The sequence below is a fragment of the Staurois parvus genome, unplaced genomic scaffold, assembly GCF_062004578.1.
Source record: "Staurois parvus isolate SC_StPar_1 unplaced genomic scaffold, SC_StPar_1.0 ptg000261l, whole genome shotgun sequence".
In the NCBI taxonomy this organism is placed as follows: Eukaryota; Metazoa; Chordata; class Amphibia; order Anura; family Ranidae; genus Staurois; species Staurois parvus.
The window spans coordinates 3,371,018-3,380,903 of record NW_028318057.1 but is presented as its reverse complement, the minus strand read 5'-3'; positions in this window follow the sequence as shown (position 1 = coordinate 3,380,903).

Below are 9,886 nucleotides of genomic sequence, written 5' to 3'. Positions count from 1 at the left end.
AATTGCCGTACTTACTCTGCAGTCTGAAATTCCTTTTCTCAGCATCTCTGAGAAGGCAAGTTCTGTGAAATGTGTGACACAGCAGTGCCTACTCACACACTGTAGTGAATACGTGTCACAGGATTAAAAGAATTAGGCCGGCCATGCACAGAGAAAATTTCTTACCTGCAATCACAGATTACAGGAAAGAAATTCACTCTTTTCCCCCATTAACAGAGTCAGTGTTAATGGGGGAATCCCTCCCTCTAAGCTATTGCTATAGCAGCTGCTAGCAATGATTGAATATAAAATCCGGCAGGCTGGTTGTACTCAAGTTGATCAATCAATCAACTTGGTACATTCAGCATGCCCATACATGGTTCAAATCACGGCCAGTTCCTGCGTCTATGGCCAACCTTAGATGTGTGGGGATCTTCACAAAATAAGCATATCATTCATAATAATAGGTTAGAAATAATTAAGGAAACATTTGATTTTTACTTTTTGCTTTAACACTGAACATTCTTAATGAACCCTTTGCATACTGCTATACAACTTCACATACTGTATTTCTAGCAAACTTTTGCATTAAAACAGGGATTTTTGGTTCACATACACTATATTGCCAAAAGTATTGGGACACCCCTCCAAATCATTAGATTCAGGTGTTCCAAATCACCTCCATGGCCACAGGTGTATAAAATCAAGCACCTAGGCATGCAGACTGCTTCTACAAACATTTTTGAAAAAATGGATCGCTCTCAGGAGCTCTGTGGATTCAAGCGTGGTACCGTGATAGGTTGCCACCTGTGCAATAAGTGCATCCGTGAAATTTCCTTGCTACTAAATATTCCATGGTCAACTGTTAGTGGTATTATTACAAAGTGGAAGCAACTGGGAACAACAGCAACTCAGCCATGAAGTGGTAGGCCACGTGAAATGACAGAGCAGGGTCAGCGCATGCCGAAGCACACAGTGCACAGGAGTCACCAACTCTCTGCAGAGTCAATAGCTAAAGACCTCCAGACTTCATGTGGCCCTCAGATTAGCACAACAACAGTGCGTAGAGAACTTCATGGAATGGGTTTCCATGGCCGAGCAGCTGCATCTAAGCCTTACATCACCAAGTAAAATGCAAAGTGTCTGATTCAGTGGGCACGCTGCCACTGGCAGTGGAGACATGTACTCTGGAGTGACAAATCATGCTTCTTTGCCTGGCAATCTGATGGATGTGTCTGGATTTGCCGGTTGCCAGGAGAACGGAACTTGCCTGACTGCATTGTGACAAGTGTAGAGTTTGGTGGAGGGGGGATAATGGTGTGGGGTTGTTTTTCAGGGGTTGGGCTTGGCCCCCTAGTTCTAGTGAAGGGAAATCTTAACACATCAGGATACCAAGAAATTGTGAACCCAACTTTGTGGGAACAGTTTGGGGATGGCCCCTTCCTGTTCCAACATGACTGCACCAGTTCACAATGAAAGGCCTATAAAGACATGGATGAGCGAGTTTGGGGTGGAGGAACTTGACTGACCTGCACAGAGTCCTGACCTCAAACTGATAGAACACCTTTGGGATGAATTAGAGCGGAGACTGCGAGCCAGGAAAACAGGAAAAAAAATATTCTGAACCAATGGACTTCAGACATAGTACAGGAGATGACCAGAGACTGTGGACACAGTACAGGAGATGACCAGACGCTGTGGACATGGTACTGGAGCTGACCAGAGACTGCGGACACAGTACAGGAGATGACCAGAGACTGCAGATACAGTACAGGAGATGACCAGAGACTGCGGACACAGTACAGGAGATGATCAGAGACTGCGGACACAGTACAGAAGATGACCAGAGACTGCGGACATATTACAGGAGATGACCAGAGACTGCGGACATATTACGGGAGATGACCAGAGACTGCAGACCTTTGGGGAGCGGGGTAGGGGCGGGTACCCGAATTTGACAGGTACCTGCTCCCACTTCCACGGAGTTGTCCTTCCCCCTCCCTCCCCGTAATCTTTTGGGACACATGACAGGTCCCAGAAGATTACAGGGTCATTCACAAAGCGCAGTGCTTCTTGCGCATGCACAGTGGGCACCCGGCTGTTAAGCTGCAAGCTGTCACAGCCGGGTGTCCATGCTGGCGTCAGGGAGAGAAGACTGAGGGCACCGCTGGACCGAGGAATAGGTAGGACTGCGTGAGGTCTGCAGAGAAGAGCTGAGTGGCCGGCCCAATATTCTAACACAAGGGAAATACCGGGCTGCTCCCTATTCGCTCCATAAGATGGACAGACATTTCCCCCCATTTTTTTTGGGGAAAAAAAGTGCATCTTATGGAGCAAAAAATATGGTAAGTGCCTGACCTCACAAATGCGCTTCTGGAAGAATGGTCAAACATTCCCATAGACACACTCCTAAACCTTGTGGACAGCCTTCCCAGAAGAGTTGAAGCTGTTATAGCTGCAAAGGGTGGGCCAACTCAATATTGAACCCTATGGACTAAGACTGGGATGCCATTAAAGTTCATGTGCGTGTAAAGGCAGGCGTCCCAATACTTTTGGCAATATAGTGTATATTGCAATATATGTTAAAGCTTGTTAAGTGCATCAAGTAATGCCTGTTTGGCCAGTGCCTACATAACTACTACTGCAAAATATTGCTTATAGCATACTTTAGTGGACATGCAGATATTCAGTATTTGCCCCCTTCTTGATTTTTTTCTTTTGCTGCATATTTGTCACACTTAAATGATTCAGGTCATCAAACAAATTTTAATATTACACAAAGATAACCTGAGTAAACAGAAAAATGCAGTTTTTAAAAGATGATTTAATTTATTAAGGGAAAAATCTTGTCATCATTTTTTACTCCTCTTATTTCATAGCGTTGTTTTTTTTTATCACTAAGAATTATAGGTTCCCTAGACGTACAGGGGTATATATCAGGTTCTATGCATCTTTTTTTTTTTGCACTTATGTAATTTTACTTTAAATTCTTGCAATGTGTTCACTATCTTTGTACAACATATTTTATATCATATTTATACTCTAGTTGTTCATGTAAATTTATGTCTTCATGCCTTTTTATTTTTTATGTATTGTGCTGTCAGGGTGTTCATTCATGGCTTAGGTATGGCCAGTTTGGGAGCAGCCCCTCCTCCCTGACTAGTTTCCTCATCTTGTTATGACATATGGGTGTTTTTGGAGGATTTGGTTTGCCTGGTTATTATTAATACTTTACAGAATTTATAAAGCGCCAACAGTTTACACAGTGCTCTACAACATGGTTCCTATGGAAACGCCGGTTGGGACGTTCTTAACCGTCTTGGCAAAATGGAGGCACAGGGTTGTTCCAGCCTCTTTTGCTGATGCACTTCTGGTCCCGAGAGACACTATCCTGTCCCTTTATGCTGACGCGCTTCCGGTGTCCCATCTGGTCTTGCGGACTGGCAATGGCATTTTTATGGCTTATGTGTTCCAGGACACAGAGAGCGCACATGGACGAATGCTAGGGCCATTTGGCCCTTTGTTATACCTGGTTCTTTCCAGCCCCTAAAAAAACATTGGGAGAAAGTACTGAAGTGAGTGGTTTCTGCATATACTGTATTCTATATAGAGCCATCAGGTGAATGGGATAAGTGTTTCCCTTTCTTTCAGTAGAGATAGAATGTTGTATTTTTAGTGTCACAATAAACATCTTTGTTTCACAGCATTAATACTAATGATGATTGATAATGATTCTTGAATGGGTGAGTCATTTATGTGGCAGCATGATGCAGCTCACACACTGCCACCCTGTTATTATTAGCCACCCTGTTATTATTATTGTTTTAGTTTGTTTTTGTGTTTTTTTTAGGGTGTCAGCATGAGGCATATCACTGGTGGACCCTGCCCACTCACTTTCAGCTGGGAAGGGGTGGGGTGACTACTTCTGATCTGTGGCCATATATAAGCTGATAGCACATTAGGTTGGTATAGCTCTGAAAAAAGGCGTGCAGCTCTCGAAATGCCCCAGCTTCTTCAACCAGAAGGTTCTAGGACGGGACCCCATCGCCCTAGACCAGGGGTGGGCAAACTTTTTGACTTGAGGGCCGCAATGGGTTCATATATTGGACCCGGGGGCTGGACCAAGAGTAGATGAATGATGTGTATGTGTCATCCATAGTAAGTATAGTAATATTCCCCCATAGTAAGCATAGTAATTAATCCCCCATAGTAATTAATCCCCCATATAGTAATTCATCCCCCATATAGTAATTCATCCCCCATATAGTAATTCATCCCCCATAGTAATTCGTCCCCCATATAGTAATTCGTCCCCCATATAGTAATTCGTCCCCCATAGTAATTCATCCCCCCTATAGTAATTCATCCCCCATAGTAATTCATCCCCCATATAGTAATTCATCCCCCATAGTAATTCATCCCCCACATAGTAATTCATCCCCCACATAGTAATTCATCCCCCATATTAATTCATCCCCCATATTAATTCATCCCCCATATAGTAATTCATCCCCCATATAGTAAGTCCTCCATATAGTAATTCATTCCCCATATAGTAAGTCCTCCATATAGTAATTCATTCCCCATATAGTAAGTCCCCCATATAGTAATTCATTCCCCATATAGTAAGTCCCCCATATAGTAATTCATTCCCCATATAGTAAGTCCTCCATATAGTAATTAATTCCCCATATAGTAAGTCCCCCATATAGTAATTCATCCCCCATATAGTAAGTCCTCCATATAGTAATTCATTCCCCATATAGTAAGTCCCCCATATAGTAATTCATTCCCCATATAGTAAGTCCCCCATATAGTAATTCATTCCCCATATAGTAAGTCCTCCATATAGTAATTAATTCCCCATATAGTAAGTCCCCCATATAGTAATTCATTCCCCATATAGTAAGTCCCCCCTATAGTAATTCATCCCCCATATAGTAAGTCCCCCATATAGTAAGTCCCCCCCCCTGTGTCAATTCACTTACCTTTGGTCCGCGCGTTCCTCTCGTATTCCCGCGCCGTTCTGGTCTTCAGGGAGGACTGTGAGAGGAGTTCGTCACGCTGCCCCGCCTACATCCTGGCTGCCCCGCCTACATCCTGACAGCTGCAGAGTCCTGACGTCCGAGAGGAGGGAGGGGGGCGGCCATCCGAGAGGGGGGGCGGCCATCCGAGAGGAGAGGAGGGGAGAGGAGGGAGGGGAGCGGGCGCCCGGCACACAGGAGAGCCGCATCTAAATTTGTAAAGAGCCGCGGCTTGCCGACCACTGGCCTTGCGGGAGCCTAGCTCCGCGGGCCGGATTAAAAGGTCCGCCGGGCCGTATACGGCCCGCGGGCCGTAGTTTGCCCATTGCTGCCCTAGACTGAAGCATTTGTTATATGTCTGTTTTTACTTTCCATTTGTGAGTATCCATTTGCCATTTAGGTTTTAATAAATCTTTTTATCATGGTAATGCACAAGGACTGTGCACCCTCTTGTGTGTTTTTCAGTGGCTAGAAGATTCCCTGATCTGTGGAGGGCTGCACCTGAGCCAGTGGCATATCATAGAACTGTGTGGAGCATCTTGATTTGAGCACTGATGTGTTTTTTATGTTATTAAGGGAAAAAAGCTGTCCAAACCTTCCTGGTCCTATGTGAAAAAGTAATTGCCCCATAAACCTAATAACTGGTTGTGCCACCCTTGGTGGCAACAACTGCAAACAAGCATTTGCGATAACTGACAATGAGTCTTTAACATCGCTATGGAGGAATTTTGGCCCACTATGCTTTGCAGAATTGTTTTCAATCAGCCACGTTGGAGGGTTTTCAGCCATGAATAGCCTATTTAAGGTCATGCCACAGCATCTCAATCGGATATAAGTCTGACTTTTGACTAGGCTAATCCAAAACCTTAATTTTTTTTTTTTCATGAGCCATTCAGAGGTGGACTTGCTGGTGTGTTTTGGATCATTGTCCTGCAGCTAAGTGCTCTTGAGTTTGAGGTCACGAACTGATGGCTGAACATGCTCCTTCAGGATTTTCTCATAGAGCGCAGAATTCATGGTTCCATCAATTACGGCAAGTCGTCCAGGTCCTGAAGCTGCAAAGCAGCCCCAGACCAACACAAAACCACCACCATATTTGACTGTTGGTATGATGTTCTATTTATGAAATGCTGTGTTAGTTTTACGCCAGATGGAATGGGAAGCACACCTTCCAAAAAGTTCAGCTTTTTTTTCTCATTAGTCCACAGAATATTTTCCCCAAAACCTTGGGAATAATAAAGATGTTTTTTGGCAAATGTGAGATGAGCCTTTATATTCTTTTTGGTCAGCAGTGGCTTTTATCTTGGAACTCTCTAATGGATGCAATTTTTGCCCAGTCTCTTTCTTATTGTTGAATTATGATTACTGACCTTAACTGAGGCAAATGAGGTCCGCAGTTCTTTAGATGTTGTTCTGGGTTCTTTTCATGACCTCTTGAATGAGTCATTGTGCTCTTGGAGTAATTTTGATATGCCCGCCACTCCTGGGAATGTTCACCACTGTTCCAGGTTTTCTCCATTTGCGGATAATGGCTCTGATCATGGTTTGCTGGAGTCCCAAAGCCGTAGAAATTACTTTGTAACCCTTTCCAGACTGATACATGTCTCATTTATTCTTGAATTTCTTTAGATTGTGGCATGAATTATGTGTTGCTTTTTGAGATCTTTTATCATTCTTCACTTTGTCAGACAGCTTCAGTTTAAGTGATTTCTTGATTCAAAAGGTCTGGCTATAATCAAACCTGGGTGTATCAAGTGAAATTTAACTCAGTTTTACAAAAAATGTGGTTAATCACAGTTCATTCAGGGTTTCACAAAGGGGGGGGCAATTACTTTTCACATAGGGCCAGGCAGGTTTGGACAGCTTTTTTTCCTTAATAAATGAAATCATAATTTAACAACTGCATTTTGTATTTATGATGATCTGAACCAAAAATCAGGAAGGGGGCAAATACTTTCACAGCTCTGTATAGTGCCAATACCGGGCAGACAGACACAATTGAAGCAGAGCTACAGACTGAGGACTGGTCACTTCCTTTAGTTCATGTCTTGGGCATGTCCCACATGATCTTTTTATCCACCTACCATCACTATTTTTTATATAATTTTTTTAAACATTATGTACAGATATACATTCTTTGCATGTTTTTTTCCTAGTAAGACCCTGCCTTGGTCAAGCAAACATGGCATGGACGACGAGGCTGCAGCTAAAAAACCTACAAGCAATCATATTCATGGACTAGTCAAGGATATACCACTGGCTGGAGGTGACCCATTCTGCCCTCAAACTACTAGCCTGCCATGCTGCCCTGTCTGAGAGGGCCTTCAGTGTAGCAGAACAGAATTGTGACTAAGAAGCTGACTTTTATTAACATGAATTGGACTTTGATCACAGAGAACTACCAATCACCCACTGCAGATTTTACTGATAAAATAAATAAATTTATTTTATATACGTTTAACTACAAAAAGACCAAACACTTTTTGGAAATATGACAGGGGGTAGTGGTGTATTTAACCCTTTTTTGGTGTACAGATCAGTGCGCAAAGGCTGGTTAAATAAGAAAATGCACCCCAGCACTGCAATTTAAAGAACCCACATAATTTGTTAAAGTAGATGTATAACCAACTAATAACATCTCATATACAGTTGCAAGAAAAAGTATGTGAACCCCTTGGGATTACGTGGAGTTTTGCATGAATTGGGCATAAAATGTGCTCTGAATGTCATCTAAGTCACAACAATAGAAGAACACAGTCTGCTAAACATAATACTACACAAACATTAGACGTTGCCATGGTTTAATTGCACATAACATGTAAACATTCAGAGTGCAGGGAGGAAAAAGTATGTGAACCTTTGGACTTAATAACTGGTTGACCCTCCTTTGGCAGCAATAACCTCAACCAAATGTTTCCTGTAGTTGCAGATCAGACCTGCACAACGATCTGGAGTAATTTTGGACCACTCCTCTTCACAAAACTGTTTCAGTGTAGCAATATTCTTGGGATGTCTGGTGTGAATCGCTCTCTTAAGGTCATGCCACAGCATTTCAATCGGGTTGAGGTCAGGACTCTGATTGGGCCACTCTAGAAGGCGTATTCTGTGCTGTTGCAGCCATTGTTTTGTTGAATTACTTGTATGCTTTGGGTCATTGTCCTGTTGCATCACCCATCCTCTGCGGAGCTTCAGTTGGCGGACAGATGGTCGTATGTTTTCCTGCAAAATGTCTTGATAAACTCTGGAATTAATTTTCCCATCAATGACAACAATCCGTCCAGGCCCTGAGGCAGCAAAGCAGCCCCAAACCATGATGCTCCCTCTGCCATGTTTTACAGTGGGGATGAGGTTTTGATGTTGGTGTGCTGTGCCTTTTTTTCTCCACACATGGTGTTGTGTGTTCTTCCCAAACAACTCAATCTTGGTTTCATCTGTCCACAGTATATTTTGCCAGTAGTGCTGTGGAATATCCAGGTGCTCTTTTGCAAACTTCAAACGTGCTGCAATATTCTTTTTGGACAGCAATGGCTTCCTCCCTGGTGTCCTCCCATGTACTCCATTCTTGTTTAATGTTTTCCTTATTGTAAATGTGTCAACAAAAATGTTAGCATGTGCCAGAGATTTCTGTAGGTCTTTAGCTGACACTCTGGGATTCTTCTTTACCTCATGCAGCATTCTGCGCTGTGCTCTTGCAGTCATTTTTACAGGACGACCACGCCTAGGGAGAGTAGCAACAGTGCTAACCTTTCTCCATTTGTAGACAGTCTGTCTTACCGTGGACACATGAACATCAAGGCTTTTAGAGATACTTTTGTAACCCTTTCCAGCTTCATGCAAGTCAACAATTCCTGATCGTAGGTTTTCTGAGAGCTCTTTTCTGCGAGGCATGGTTCACATCAGACAGTGCTTCTTGAAACCAGTAAACCCAAAACAGGTGTGTGTTTTTTATGGGCAGGACAACTGTCAGCAACACATCCATTATCATCACACTGATTGGAGTCAAGGTTGGCTCACTCCTGGCTCCAATTAGCTCTGGGAGAAGTCATTAAGCTAGGGTCTCACATACTTTTTCCTCCGTGCACTGTGAATATTTACATGTTATGTGCAATTAAACCACGGCAACATCTAATGTTTGTGTAGTATTATGTTCAGCAGACTGTGTTCTTATATTGTTGTGACTTAGATGACGTTCAGAGCACATTTTATGCCCAATTCATGCAAAACTCCACGTAATCCCAAGGGGTTCACATACTTTTTCTTGCAACTGTAAGCCATATAATACTACCAGGTATTATTCTAAAAAAAGCTGCAAATTAAAAATTCTAAAAACAACATTTGAAACTACTTTGAAATATTAAAGCTTTTATGAGATTTTAGTGATTGGGCTTCAATACACTTTGAGGCATTTGATATAATGTTCCCAACCTTTAAGAAATGACGAAGTCATTTATTTTATTCGTGACAATATATTTTCAATATAACTGGACCAGATTCTCCAAAAGCAGTCCTTTTTAATTCAGGTATAGCTGGCTTTGTATTCTTCAGTGACTTACAGTCCTACATCAAACCAACCTACTCTGGGAACTTTTAAACTTGTATGTGTAGTCAAATGAAGGAAAACTTCATGCAAGCCTATTAGCTGTAGAGAGCTGGCTCTCACATAGCAAGACTTCCCTGGATAGGCACCCGATAGAAGCTCAAACCATAGAAATAAAGGAAGAAATAGAGGAAGCTAGTTTTAAATTGACATGAATTTGCTGTCTCTGGCAAGTTTGAAAACCATTCAAATTCATCTTGCCCATAGTGTACGGGGGTCTTCAGAAGTTAGATCTTTGAGGTTCAGTTTCATCTTCTGGGACAAGAAGTGACACATCTTCATCTTC